We start from the raw sequence: 15,159 nt of genomic DNA on the forward strand, positions 1-15,159 counted from the left end.
GTGCGGCTCTATCCATGGCCTCCATAAACTCTGAGATCTCTCCAGTCTCCAATCCCGGTGTGATCTCTTCTCTCCTGCCTTCAGAAGAGGGGCCAGAATTCCTTTGTCCTTAACTTAGTGAGTCAGATACTTGACATCTCTCTGGGAATTCTTCATGTGGGAGTTGAACCAGCCTCTTTCCCTGGGCTTTAGTGAGGCTGGTTTGGTCACTTCTTCCATCTAAAGTGCAAGATATGTGTTAAAAGCAAGTTCTTAAAAAAATCCTCTAATTCCCCAATTTCTGATGCTTTTATAATGGCCTTGATGTACAAGAGACAGTAGCACCCCCACAACTATTTTTTTAAAATCATCCTACAGTTTCGTTAAACTTTACTTTGAATATGCTGTCTAATGTTTAGAGATTTAAACAGTTGTAAAAATAAGCAGCCCATTATTATACTTTGCATATAAGTATGCATTTGATCTAATACACATGGTTCAACTTTTGTTGTCTATAACAGGCAAATGTCTTAACCTTGTTAATTTAAAGACTAAAATGATAGTATTTTTAATACTCAAACATTCTGCTTTGCACAGGTCTGAATGGGTCCCTGGGCTTAGTCTCCACTTTCAAGGAGTTTTGTGATTGCATTTGATGAAATCGAAGCTTAAAACTTTCTGGACACAAGAAAAGATTGCATAGAAAGTTGAAAGTTGGATATCATATTTCCCCCAGAGCATCAAGTCTAAGTAGTGACATAGACACAGTGAAGGACCTCGATGGGTTAGTGGCTGAGCAGTGGTAAACCTGCTTAGGCATGGAAACAGAGAACCTAAAACCAGTCACCCTGCTCCTGGGTGTAAGGTTTCATGGGGACCCTAGGTTTGTTCTATTAATCCATGTCTTGACTTTGTGAGCAGTGTGGTGAGTCTATTTGTTAGGCCAAACTGTAATGGAATTTCTTGTAGCTAAGATGCAACTATCAATGCTATGGCTGATCTTAGACTCAGAACTCTCAGAGGGAACTCAGGCAACCACCAGAAAGCCAATGTTGATCATGAATGCATGAATTCTGTGCTGGAGACATGTGACTCTGACATCTAGAGCTTAGCTCTTGTCATCTTGCCTTGTAGTCCTAATAAGTCTGTGCCATTATATATTTCAGTCAGCAGCAAACACCTAACAAAGGCTTTGTGACGCCAAGCAACAGGTACAAAATTTGCAAACACTCTATGACTGAATAGCAGGTTTGATTGCTGTCTTCTCTCTCTCACTTGCTTCTTCCATAGCTGCTTACTACTGAATATATGCTAGTTAATATGGTACTGGCTGCAAGGCACCTCAAAATCTAGTGAGGAATTCAACAAGAAGCTTACACAGTTCAAAGAGAAAAGGCCTGTGCATAGCAGGCTGCCAAACTATTTTCTTATAGAAAATTGAAATTTATCTGGGTGGTTTTAGAACCATGTGATTGCAATATGGAAAAAATATTTAAAAACTTTAGAGGACTATGATATTATTATTAATAATAGCTTCTTCATTGAGTCCTCACAATTTGGGATAGAGTATATGCAATTATTAAGAATATTCATCCTATAAACCTTCCTTTATGTCTTGATATGGATAAAAAATTCATAAATGTAAAACAAGTGGGTTTTTGTCTTAATATAAAAACAACTATTGGGTTCTTCAGAAAGGATGCAGATTCGGCACAAATATATAGTTTTTTCTTTCTACTAAATGTAGGTGGAGATCATTTTTTGTCTCTTATTGGCTCCAGTGGGTTTCTATAGTTTTCAGATCTAGTTGTTCATTGAGTATATGAAAGACTAAAGGGTATGCTTAGGAAAAAAATGGATGCAGTGTGGTTTTCCATCACTGATAATTCTGTACATAAAAGAAGTCTAGGTGATATGAGATACTTTTGTCATTCATGTTCCAAGAGCTGAGGCTAGTACAGACAGGCTAATGCTGACTGGCTACTTCACAATGCTCCCTGTTTTCCTTGGTGTCAGCCACAGTCCTTTTCTCAACATTCCAGTGCTGATTTAACCCATGATCTATCACTCAGTTACAAAGGTTTAAAATCTCGTGATGGGTGTTTACTCCTGTTGTAAGATATCCCTAAGGGAACCGTGGACGTGGGTTTACAATGGGTCTGTAGCATTGTTTAACATTAAGAACGGACCATCCATCCATTTCTGCAGCTACTCGGGAGTAGTGAGGAGTCTCTGATTTCCAAGTTTACGGAGCTGACTTCAGATGCCATTCTGCATGGTGGTCTTTAAACCCACGGAGAAGTCCTGGCTTGTGCTGACTCGGAAGGACATCTTGTAAAGCAAACAGTCCTTCTGGAAGTGTCACAAGCAAGTTTTGAACAATAGATCCTGTTGCATCTAAAACTTAAAAGATATTTTAATGAGTTCTTAGGAATTTAACATGATGTGTTTTGATCATGGTCACCCTTCAGTTACTCCCATATCTGCCCATATCTGCTTTCTCTGCCCTGTCGCCTTGCCCACCCAACTTTGAAGTTTCTTCTTCTTCTTCTTCTCCTCCCCCATCATGTCCTGAGGCTGACCTACCAAGGGTTACATAATCATAGAAATCTGACTGTCCTCCCAGCAGCTATAAAATGCCAATAGCTCTTCAGTTAGTGATGAGATTTTGTTTCCACCTCCCCTGTCAACTACATTCTAGGAATTTGGCTAGGGCTTCTTCAGGACTTGTGCATGCTCATAGTTGCTATGAGTTTGTTCGGGCAAATGCCCTGTTGTGTCTGCAAGACACTGCTTCCTGATGTTCTCCATTTCCTTCGGCTCTTAGAACCACTGTCTGCTAAGATCCCTGGCCCTTGGAAGGAGTGTTGGGATGTGTAAGTCCCATTTAGGGCCGAGGACTCCACAGTCCCTCATTCTCTGAACATTGACCAGTTAAAGGTCTCTGTGTTAATTGTCATCTATTTATTGCAAGAAGCTTCTCTGATGACAGCTGATAGATGCACTGATATTTGAGTATAGCAGTAAGTCATCAGAAGTCATTTTAATATTATGTCCATTTAACAGAACAATAGTATTCAGTTTTCCTCTAGGGCCTATGACTTGTCTAGCCACAAGTTCTTGGTTTTAACAGTGACAGGAATGGGGTCCATCTACTCTAGAAAATGAACTCTAGAAAACATGTTTTGTGGTCAAATATATTTAAAAGAAAGGAAGGAAGGAAAGAAGGAAGGAAAGGAGGAAGGAAGGAAGGAAGGAAGAATAAGACCTCAAAATGAGATTGTCTTATTCATACTGCAGTAGTTAGTAGGGAAAAAGAAATTACCCTATAATGGCCACAAAGCAGTTGCTACAATCTGGTTGCCTTGGCCAATTTTCTTCTTCCCCACCTCCAAATTGGAGTAAAAGGAAAACCTGCCAGCAAGGTCTATAAGGCAATCAAGTAGAAGACGGAGGAGGTTTGGAGCAAGCTCCCCTTTGTAGACAGAAGTTTCTGTCCTGCCCTGTCCCACAACTGTCAGTCTCAAGGAAACACAGAGAAGCTTAAGTTAACTATAAATTGTTTGGCCGTTTACCTCAGGCTTATTATCAACTAATTCTTACAACCTACCCAAAGAGCAGTCGACCTGGACAGTCCTGAAGCAGTTTAACATGGTTGCCACCTCTTCCTCCCCCTCCTCTTTTTTAAAATACCTTTTATTTATTCATTTGTCTATCAAAGTACAATATTATTTTGTTCTTATACATTTCAACTACTACCTTCCTCTTCCTCTTGATACAGTCCAACAGGTCACTGCCTTAAAAGTTGTTGGAATTTGTGTGTGTGTTTGTGTATATGATCTCCTTTTTCTGTCTTGTCTTTGAAATATACTATTTTTTTCTTTCTCGATCCAATCTGTCAGTAAGACTTTCCCCTAAGCTTTCTTGTTTGATTTTCTCAATTCTTTATTTCCAGTTACATTTCAGTTTGGCTTTTTTTTCAGAGGTTCTCTCTCTTCATATCTTGAGTTGTTTTTTGTTATCCCCACTCAACTGTTTGTGTTTTGGGAGTCTTCAAGCATCTCTCCTTATCCTCCTTAGTCATATTTATAGGTACCATTTCAAAGTCCTTGCCTTGTGCATCAGCTAAGTTGCCTTTGTCAGGGGTTATTACAGTGGTGGTACCCACTGAGTCCAGATAGTGCTGCCTGCTGGAATTTTGACTGAGCTTGTTGGCCTGGCCTTGTGATGGTGACCGTGGTTGTAGTGAGCTCCTGAGAGCAACAGCCATGCTGTGTGCAGAAAACAGCACTTCATAGTATTTGTCCCAAGACTGCGTCTCTTACAATCTTTCTGGATTACTAAGCCTTGTGAGGAGGAAGGGGTTAACACAGTTTATTCTCAGGATATTTTATGTCTTGAGAGAGAAAAGTTGTGGAATATGTATTTCACAGAAACGTTTCCTCTAAGACTTATACTTTCTGCTGTGCACTTCTGCAGTTCTGTAAGCTAGAGAACTCATTGAATAAGTGTTCTCTCTATAAGAGTAAAATTCCTGCCAGGCAGAGGTGGCACACACCTTTAATCCCAGCACTTTGGAGGCAGAGGCAGGTGGATCTCTGAGTTTTAGGTTAGTCAGGTCTACGGAGTGAGTTCCAGCACTATACTAGGGCATCAGAGAGAAACCCTGTCTCAAAAAACAAAATTAAGCCAAAGGGTTAAAAAAAAGGCAAAAAAGAAAAGAATAAAAAGATCAAAAGTAAAAATCCTTTTTCTTTTGCATGAGAAGTCATACAATTGGGTGTTGCATCTATACTGGAACCAAGGGCTGTGGAGGCTGCGTGTAAAAGTATTATTGGCTGGACCTGTGAAAGGGTGAAGTCAAGGAGAGGCATTGAGGTCTCCTATGGCACAGACCGCCCCAACCCATCAGACACCTTCCAACCCATCAGATACCTTCTTCTGCTGAATGATCTGATCGGAATCCCATCGTGATGACTAGGGTGAGCATGGCCTGGCTAGAAAGAGCATAGGGAACAGACGGGCTGGACCACAGTGTAAAAGAAGATGGCCTGTGGTAGGAACAGGAAACTGGAAAGGATAGAATGGAGAAAGTGTGTGTGTGTGTGTGTGTGTGTGTGTGTGTGGTGGAATTTATAGTTTGTACGATGCAGCCATTTGCTAACATTTGTAAGAATGTTCGTGGAGATATTATATTACTTTCTCTCTGAATTTGTGGCCCAAAAGCTACTGGTAAGTGTCAGTAAAGGAATCTCTTTATGCTGTGGTCCCCTGGGAGTCTGCCATGGAGTCCTCCTGAACCTCTACATGTTTGCCTTAGTCCCAAGCAGCTTTCTAATTCCTCTAAGGGGGTAATGGCTTCCAGGAAAGCAGCATCCTGTGATCCGCAAGCAGCTGCCTTCATCCCTGTTGGAGCAACTCAGACAGGAGCCTGAGCGTCTCTCAAATTCGATTCACCTGGAAATGGGAAAGTAGCACATCAAGTCAAGTAATTAGCTTTGTTTTTGTTTTTTTGGTTAAAGGTGTTACATTTGCAAGTTTGTACAATTTGGCAGCTGCGGGGAAGGATTTAAATGTGTTTGGTAGCAAGAAAGTTCAATTCAAATTATATGAAGATTGAAAAAAAATGAGACCTCAATGAAGCATCTTCGGAGGAGCGATGGATGGAAGGTGGATCGCTCACTTCTTCATGTTCTATTAAGGGAAGTCATGTCCCTGAACACAAGTCTCTCCAGTGTTTGATGAAAACACGGTGTTCTCAAACCCGTTCCACATCTCTTCACCAGTGATTTGGGGACATGGGGAAGCAGTCTTCCAATGTTTTCCAAAGAGACGAGGATCTTTAAGGCTCTAAGAGTAGCACATGGAGCCACCAAGATGATGCCTTGATTAAATTTGTGTTGATCATGGGCCATACTGAAAGGTGGGTGTGGCCCATCCACGGAGCCTGGGGATTGGCTAGGGAGAAAGACACAGCCTGAGCTTGGTGCTTCAGGGGATGCTAATTATGCCCAGTGCTTTGCCCATGCTTTCCTTGGCCTCAGTCCTTTATAAGCATGTCCAGGAGTCGGGACGTGATGAGTAGAGGTGCCATCAGCTGTGACGATCCTTTCTATGATAGAAGCATGGATTGTTCTAGAATATGCAAGTCTGCTTCCAGAGTGTCCTTCAAGCTCTGGATCTGGGTTTGAGATGCAGTGATCACCCCTTCCGAGTTAAGCGACTAAAGATGCCAGTTAGCAAGGCACATAGGTTTGAGCCAGCTTTCTGTATTTATTTTTCCAAAGGATTTGTTGGGGGTCAACTATACATCATGCAACTATGCAGTGAGACTTTGGAAAGCCCACAAGAGCCTGTTCTGCATTTGTGGGCCATGGTGAGGCAGAGAAGAATAAGTAGGAAATGCAGTAGAGTCACCAAGGCTAGGACGGGAGTGGCGGTGAATGCCGCGGCTTGAATGGCCATCTCCTGAACTAGTGTCCGAATTTAGCAGTCACAGCAACTGCCTTAAACGGTGCGGAACCTCAAGAGATGACCAAGGCCATCCATTCTTGTGGAAACCAGTTCCAGGAAAAAAGCAGCCTAACTTGGTTCTTCCCCGCCTCACACGCAAGCCTTTTCATCAGTGTCCTGTCCAGGTGCAGCCTTTCCATCAGGGAGTTCTAGCCCCCAGAATGACAACCAAATGAATTATTATTGTTTATTCATTACATGGTCTGTGATAGTCTCCCAAAGTGGCAGAGACAGACAATGACCACGGAGATATGGGCATTTGTAAAAGCACCCAAGAGGAAATCAAGGCAGGCTTCTTGGTGGCAGAACCTGAGGGACGGACAGTAAAGTGATTTACTGCAAAGATTCTATTTAGAACAACCTGCTGATGGGAATGCTCAACCCAGAGCAAGTGTTTGCACACTATGGAATTTCCCATCTGCCTGAAGAAAAAAGAGGCCCACGAGAGAGGGAAGATGAGACGGGGTGAGTTTTGATAACCAAGTTCTTCTGCTTATGAGACAGACTGCTCTTTTTCCAGGTCAGGGGATGGGGAATGAAGACAAAGAAGTAGAGGTAGTGACCTTGATGAGAAGACAGTGACATGGGAATTATACGGAGTGTGAGGATGGAGGGCAGACTCCAAAGAGATTGAAGAGCTGGAAATGAAAGTTTGTTCTAGACCCGACACAAAACTGAGGAAGAGAACCAGATTAGAGAGGGCCGAGTCCTCTGGGCTTGTCCAGTGATGTGTATGAAGTGCTATCCACAAAGATAGGAAAAAGAGGAAGAACAGGTCTTGGGAAAAGATAAATTGGTCATGAAGAAGTTGAACATTAAATGGTGAGTATACAACAGGTGCTTAATAAGTATCTGTAGACTGAACCAGTGGATAAAAGTTTGCAATCTGGGAAGGGGGCTTTCGGATGGAGATTTTGGGGAGAGAGTTTCTACTCTGAGGTCTTCAGAGTACAGATAAAAGTTAACTTTTGGGAGCTGCTGTTGAGGTTCAGGAGAAAGAGGGTGGTGAGGGGTGGAGGGCACAGGAACTAAACGCTGAGCAATACCAGCCTCTCAAGACAGGCACACCAAGAAGCGGTCTCAGGAGGGCTTCTGTGCAGATGGACATAAACAGACCCTCAGTAAAGACACAATACTTTCCCCAGGTCATTTATAAATGAGTCTTGCCATTGGGTTGGGAGTATATTATTTGATAGGTGACTGATTTTTCCTTTTATTTACAGTCTTTAAGAGACAGGTAATAACAATCTTCTGTAAGGATATTCTCATTGATACTAATTGTCCAAGGCTCAGCATTTAAGAAATCTCAGAGATAAAACTGATCCTTGTGTCTGCTGACCTTTGAAGCCCATGGCTTTCTTTAACTCGTCCAAGCCTGCATCAGCTCCTTAGCCTGGAAATGTGTTGGCCTCTACAGGATCATTGTTCTGATACCAGTGCCTACGGCAATGCTTCAAAAGCAGGATGGAATATTTATAGAGTCCCAGGAGAGCACAATAAAGTAACCAATAAAATTTTAAAAAGGTAAAAAAAAAAAGAAGTAAATTCAAGGGAAGGCTAGGAAGATGGTACAGTCAATAAAGGGTTTGCCGTGCAAATTAAGAGGTTTGATCCCTAATACCCATGTAAAGATTAGGTCAGCGATATGCCTTTAATCCTGTTTCTGGGAATGCAGAGACAGAGGCACCCCTGGGCCAGCTAGTCTGGTCTAATTGGAATTTCTGGGCTCAGGGAGAGGTCCTGCCTCAGAAACTAAGGTGGAGAGTGATGGAGGACAACATTCAATGTCTACCTCTGGCTTCTGCTTCCATTTTCCTCACTCGGGCTAGTGCATGCATACACAATAACATGTACGTATGCACAGCAGAAAAAGAGGAAGGAGCAGGAAAAGAAAACTACTAGAAGAGGTGGTTTCTGGAGGGCAGAAACTTTTGCTTAGTTTGTTTTTGGATACTGATGCTGACTGAATCGTGCCTCCTCCGAACTCATAGTTTGAATCCTTATCCACTTCATGGCTCTCTCTCCACACAGGAACCTGAGGAGGCAGTTAGGGATGAGGGAGTGAAGTTGTGTGTCTTATCCAGCCCGATCGAGAAGAAGTACCACCTCTTGCTCATTCTTCCCCTCTTGTCCTCACTCTGTGATGAGCCAGCCGCACGGAGAAGCCAAGCTACCTGTGGGTTAGGAAGAGGGCCCCCGCTCTCAGATTTCAGTTTTCCTAACAAGAAGAAAGGAAATGCCTGCTGTTTGAGTTCCTGTCTGTGATGTTTTCTGATGGCAGTCTGAGCTGACTAAGATAGTACCGGACAGCTCAGAGTTGCTTGGTAAATAGAGTAATCAATATTGCTTCAGTGAGCTGAATGAATGAGTCATCCTTTGGCGTGGTTACAGACACGCTACCCCTCAGTACAGTGTGATGGTACCCCGGGGGCGGGGGGGGGGCGGGAGAGAAGAGGGGAACCTGCTAGCTAGGGTGACAGTCCTGGGTGCTCAGGGAGAATGGGAGGCAGCCTTGGCTGTGACTAAATACAAGGGAAAGCTTAGACAAAGGTTCAGAACTCAAATGTTCTGCTTGGCTTTTCTTCTTACCCTTTGATGGGCTTGGCTCTGAAATTGGAGACAGTTCTTGGCCAATTATTTGGTGTGTGTGTGTGTACAAGTCTCCTAACTGTAGATAAGTCTATCTGAATTTAAGTGTATTTAGCCATTGGCTATTGCACCGCACAAAGGAATAGCACTCTAAGCTGACAATGTGATTCCTCGAGTAAACAGATGGAGGAGGAAGAAGGACACTGTGTGACAATAACTGGGAGAATTGCAGTTCATGTGTTACTCACAGCATTTGCCACCAAAGCCCTTTTTGAATTACCTTCTACCGCGTGCGATATAGGTAAATAGTATAAAACTTTGTAAGGTATTTGGAAAAAATAAAATTTCCAAGGAAATGTAAGATGAAAGAGAGTGAATTCTCTTAAGCTGAGCATTACCTCCCAATCACTCACTGATCTGTAATAAAGAGTAGCCGTTACGCTTGGCAGCCAAGAATTGGAATTATCTTCAAGCCACCATGAGAAAGACAGAGTAGATCTGAAGTTTCAGCTTATGAGAGGACTTTGGTTGAGCTACTGGCATACAAATATACTTTCTTTGTATTGGCTATAGAGTGGAATGATAAGGCTTTGCATTGCCTTCTGGTTCCTGTGCGTCCTTGCAGGTTCCAAGCTTAACACTGCAGCACCTTCAAAGTCTACTGTAGCATGAGTAATAAAACACAGAGTCAGATATTGGGGTTCAACCCGAAGATCAGAGAGGCAAAACAATTAAGCTACTAGAGAAGTCTTACCACTATCAAGGCTGGGCGACCACCAACTATGCAGACTAAGCCTCTCTCTCCTCTCATTTTATATTTCCTCTAGTGCTGGGATTAAAGGCGTGTGACTTCCTAGGACTGGAATTAAGGTGTGAGCCACCACCACCTGGATTTGTTTCTGCATCGATCTTGTGTAGCCCAGGGTGGCCTTGAACTCACGGAGATCCACCTGCCTCTGCCTCCTGAGTGCTGGGGTTAGAAGTGTGAGTCACCGATGCCTGATCTCTAGTGGCTTTAGCTTTGCCTCTGGTCTTCAGACAGGAATTATTTATCAAAATGCAAATAATAGGCCCTTACAGTCTACTATTCTGAAAAGGCCTTTGGATGAGAAAATCTTAGTAAAATTCAGGGGCTTCCAGGGGGTCCCACCACAGGCAGCAGACTTTGACTGAGGAAATAACAACTCTACATCCTGTTGCTAGGGGAAGCGGATGCTGAAAGCCTAGTACCTGGATGGGTGCACTATTATTTGGATATGGGGTCCCAACTTGTAAGTGATCACCTGGGTTGGGTAAAAAATAAATCATCTATGGCAACAAAGCAGCTTGTAGGTAGGGATTGATTACAATAGGTGTGAAGGAATTCTCTGGGTTGATTGGAATAGTCAAATGTTCATATTTTGAATGACATGGTTTTTAATGGTCAAATTTATCCATATCTGTCAGCCTGCATACTTAACACATGCCCATTATATTGTGTATGGAGTTGGCTTCCAAAACAAAACTCTAAGGTCAAAATCTGGGAGTCAATTAAAAGAGAAGCAATGCCCAAACTATCTTTAAAAGGAGGAGCCCTTGAGAAGGGAACTCATTATACTTCGGCTTAGAGGAAAAACGTATCAAATCAGGACTCAAAAACATGTTCTTTTCTGGCATGTTCACTCACTTCTGTGATTCCAGTGCTTTGGAGGCTGCATCAGGAGGATCATCATGGGTGTAGAGCCATCCTGGGCTACACAGTGAGTTCCGGGATAGCCTGGGCTTCAGGCTGAGACTTTGTCTTAAAAAGAAAAGAGAGAAAATAAAAGCCAAAAGGGAAGGAAAGGACGAACACACACACATACTCACACTCACCATTTATAATCAGGGTAGTGTTCAATCTGAACAGAGATAAACTTCCCATCTCAGTGCAGGGACCACGCTAGTAATACAAGCTATGATGCGACTATGTCCTCCTTCTACTTCTTCCATGTTTTTGTAGAGGGACAACGGTTTTGTAAATGTAAAAAGTCTTCCGTGTGGCTGGAGAGGAAGCAGTGTCTGGTCCGTGTCCTCCCTGGTTAAGAACTAAAATGAAACGCTCTCTGGTGAATCATGCGGCCAAGCGTTGCCAGTTATGTGTCGAGATTGGATGAGTTTTGAAGTTGGATTTTATGGCTCCAGTTGCTGTGGCAGTAGGAAGATAGCATCCCAGGAAAAAAAAAAGCAGTTGGCAAAGTACTGGATGGCCATGATCACGTGGGAAGTCAGTTTTCAGCGATGGTCATTTGGACAGATGGGATATCATTTTGTCATTTGAAGTATCAAGAAAGGGAATTAGCCCATATTTGGTGACCTAACAATGACCAGACGGGATGCTACGGATTCAAGTTCTCAGAGGCGGACCTTGCGTTTGAGTTTCTCCTCAGCGGGATGAGGTGATAAAAATGACTTCAGTTCAGGGAGGAAGATGATAAACGGCTGAGAACAACAGGCACTCCGAGGAGGGAGGGCTCGGGGGATGACCGTGAAAATATGGTGCTGCTTAGGCCAAACCCTAAGAAGGCACGTGTGTTTTCTACCAAGTCAGGGAAGTGGATAGTCTAAGAAAAAAGAAGACAGGCTTTGGGGGTCTTTAGAACACGGGGTTCCATTTGCCTGAAGCCCAGGCTGCCTGTTGGAGGTGATAAACTAGAAAGGGCAGGTCTGCGAGAGAGGAAGGCCTTGGCTCTTAGGGAGGCTGGGGTTTGGGATGACGATGGAGCTTGGACAAGGTAGAACCTGCAGCAATGCAAAATCAGGAAGAGAAACCGGTGGTGGGAAGAGGGCAGAGGTCGGGGGAGGAAATAAACAGGGGAGGGGTGCCTGGAAGGCTCCTTGGATGGGTGCGGTGAGAGGCAGCTGAAAAAGGCCGGGGAAGCACTGGGAAGGGAGAGAGTACAAAGCTATAGGCTCAGGTTTTGATTCTTGGCTGGCTATAGATGACAAAAAAGTGTCAGGCCCTAGAGGAAGTAGCGTGAGACAAACCCGTGTTCTCGTCTTCACCTGGGCATGCCAGGAGGCCACAGCAGTCGAATGTGCTCAGTGTGGGAGTCAAGAGAGAAGAGAGAAAAGAGAATCCAGGAGGAAATTGGTGGCTAGAGCACCACAGGACAATCAGCACGGTGTGCCAGGCTTTCCCCACAACCCCTGGTCCTGGGAGCCTGAATGCTATGCCAAAACTGTCTTTCTTGGGCTATCTCAGGCTAACCGGAATTATAGCCTTCTTCACAGCCAAAGTCCCTGAGATGATAGCTGCCTCCCCACCCTACCTTTTCCTCACAGGCCTCCATCCCACGTTTTTCTTTTCCATTCCAACTTTCCTTGGCTCTCTTGTCTTCTACTCTTTCTCCCTCCTTTCTTGCACACTCTTGTTTTGGACTGGCTTGTAAATGGGTGGCCATGGTTGACCTACAAAAGATACCACTGGCACCAGGAGTCAACAGTATCTCCAACAAAGGGTTAACAACCATTCTTGGCGATGCTTACTTGATTGTTTCTCTATGCAGTACCAGAACTCGAACCCGGGCCTTCCCATATGCTAGGCGAGCGCATGTTATACACACCGCTCCTCTCAATATGTATTTATATTAGGTATTTATGGCCATTGCAGATTGTTGAGGGGGCTGTGTTCTGATATTATAACCTTTAGTCTTGCCAAAAACAAAAAAAACAATGTGCAGTTATCTTTAGTCTTTTTTCTATCGCTTTCTTTGTACTGGCTCAGGTGCCACTCATAAATCTCCCAGTAACCGCCTAGGGTCCTAGGGCCAGAGACTGGCCACTCCTGGCATTGTGATTAGAGTCACCTAATACCTAAGGTGGTAACTAACGTCTGGCAACAAAGGCTTCACCTGGCCTCCTGTGTCCCGGGAGCCAGGTTGAGGGCTTAGGCAGGGTACCTCATTTCTCTGCGTTGTGCTGTGGGGGAGAGATGAGCTGAGAACCAGGTGCATCCAGGCGCAAGCACCGCTGGAAGAGACCTCTGTCTACAACCAATGCCTGAACGACTGGGAACTTGAGATCAGTTTAAAGCCAAGCTGCTTTATACTCCCAGCCCTCAGATGAAAATATCTTTTGGGGGTATGTGTTTATGGACAGCAGTCAATGGGCTCTGGGCGGAGAGGGTCGTGGGTTTGGTTAATGAGGTGGGGGAGTATAGCATTTCAGTTGGAAATGTATCCCTGGAATGCCAAAATATTTATTGCAAAGTCTGACCTCCTTATGCCACTGGTAGGCTGGCCGTTGAGCATCTCACTCAGAGGTGAAGTGGGGCTAGAGCGTTTGATCCAAACGTATTCCGGAAGGCTTTTCTTGTTAAATCACGTTATTTAGGGAGACCCTCCTCCCCTGGCAGAGTTTGTAAACTCGAGCTCCACACACTTTGACGGCCATTCGAGTTTAGCTGTGAACCTGTGATTTACTGTCAGCCCTGTTCTATCTATAGCAGAAAGCACGGGACACTTCTGGCTCCACAGGTAGGGAGCAAAGGGAGCTGGAGTTTCTTCTAGGAACGCAGCCGCTGCCGCTGCCTCTAGCTGTGCCTCTGCTGTCCCTCAGCAGACAGTAAGTCTCCCCGACTCCCGATTCCCACTGCCATTCATCCAGCGTCGCGCAGAAGCCCAGCTGCCGCGTCTGCCGGGAGGGGCTGCCAAGTGCCCTGCCTACTGGCGGCTTCCCGAGAGTCCCTGCCACTTCACATACAAACACATCCTCACAGGCTCTGGCTTGATCACACAGCGAGCCACTCGATCATTGGAGCACATTCCTTCCTTCCTTCCTTCTTAACTGTCTCGGCCCTCACCTCTACAAACCCATGGAACATTTCTGGAAAGGCGCTCTTGAACCAGCAGGGTAGGATCGGTTTTTGATTTCTCTCTCTGTAGCTTGAGCATTTTGAGAAAGCAACTTACCTTTCTGCCTACTGTCTGTATCCTAGCCGGAGAGGAGGCTGTGCTATTTTTCTATCAGGAGGATCTGCGCGGCTCCTTTTTTCCCCCTTTCTGGACTTGTAGGATTCTTTGTACCGTTTATATATAATTTGGCAGGCTCAGATTGTTAAAAAGCCCCATGAAGTGCTTGCTTTTGCATGTGTTTTAAAAAGGCATTTGAAAATTGAAAGTGTGGCTTACGGAAACTAAATCTTCTGTAAAAAGATTGCTGGCCATGAAGAGAAATATCTGCGATTCACCTAATGTGCTTTTAACCCTTTCTGTGCTGTCACCTATACTTATGGATGCCAAACTTAACTTTGTCTATGGATTTAAATCAGCTTAGCTGTATATCATCCAAAATGATCTGTTTTTCTAAGAATTAGATAAGCAATTACTCAGTAGAAAATATTTTTAAAGTGTTATATTAGTAACAGCAACCTTGACATTTGCCTGTCAAAGAGTATCAGGTACTCCTTGGGAGTATATGGGATAGCAATTAAAGTCAATTGCTAATGGGTGTTTTGGGGATATCAGGTTGGGGAAAGGCAGTTTTTATTTTTTTTAAAAAGTATAAACATATCTTTTGTTACAGTAACAGGTGTGTATGTATGAGCAGTCAGAATTTAATTCAATACTGGATTATAAACTTCTTTTTACCTCTTTGTCATTCAGGTATTTGATTTCATGTGCCCCTACCTCAAGTGAGCCCAGAGGGTCCATTTGTAGACTTCAAGAGCTGGAAGGCAGGGGAGGCTTTCAAAAGTTTCTGGTTAGCCGGACAGGGTTATCTAATTGCCAGAGCTGTGGTTAAGGGCCCCAGGTGATATTTTATAGGAAAACGTCTCATGCCACGTTCAGTTTTCTCAAGTTTTGGTTGCATAACCTGTGGAAGGCAGGGACACCCATGTGCGCCTAACTGAAGGTTTTTCTGAATCATAGCCGCATGAGAATTTCAAAAGGAAGCGAATGTGGTACTGGGGTCCAACAAAAACAGAAAAGCCAAGCTGGGCGAATCTGTGATGGCTATGCTGGAAGGGACCCCTTGGTGAGCGGGTTTTTTTTTTTTTTTTTTTTTTTTTTGGCAGATGTGGAAGCTGAAGGCTGGTCGTTTTTTCTTGACTCCAAG

General features: G+C 44.0%; 1 protein-coding gene across 3 annotated transcripts in view; it reads left to right on the forward strand.

Moving 5' to 3' along the window:
* The window catches only part of Esr1 (estrogen receptor 1), a 349,292-nt gene that overhangs the window by 80,845 nt on the left and 253,288 nt on the right, over positions 1 to 15,159 (forward strand). Inside the window, exon 1 of one of the 3 annotated variants that reach the window (XM_075949841.1) lies at positions 13,681 to 13,953. The exons of the other annotated variants lie outside the window; for them this stretch is intronic. The gene's annotated coding sequence lies outside the window, so the exon portion shown is untranslated. Of the gene's footprint in view, positions 1 to 13,680; positions 13,954 to 15,159 lie in introns of those variants that run through there. 3 annotated transcript variants of the gene reach the window in all.

Source organism: Microtus pennsylvanicus, chromosome 1 (genome assembly GCF_037038515.1).
Source record: "Microtus pennsylvanicus isolate mMicPen1 chromosome 1, mMicPen1.hap1, whole genome shotgun sequence".
Classification (NCBI taxonomy): Eukaryota; Metazoa; Chordata; class Mammalia; order Rodentia; family Cricetidae; genus Microtus; species Microtus pennsylvanicus.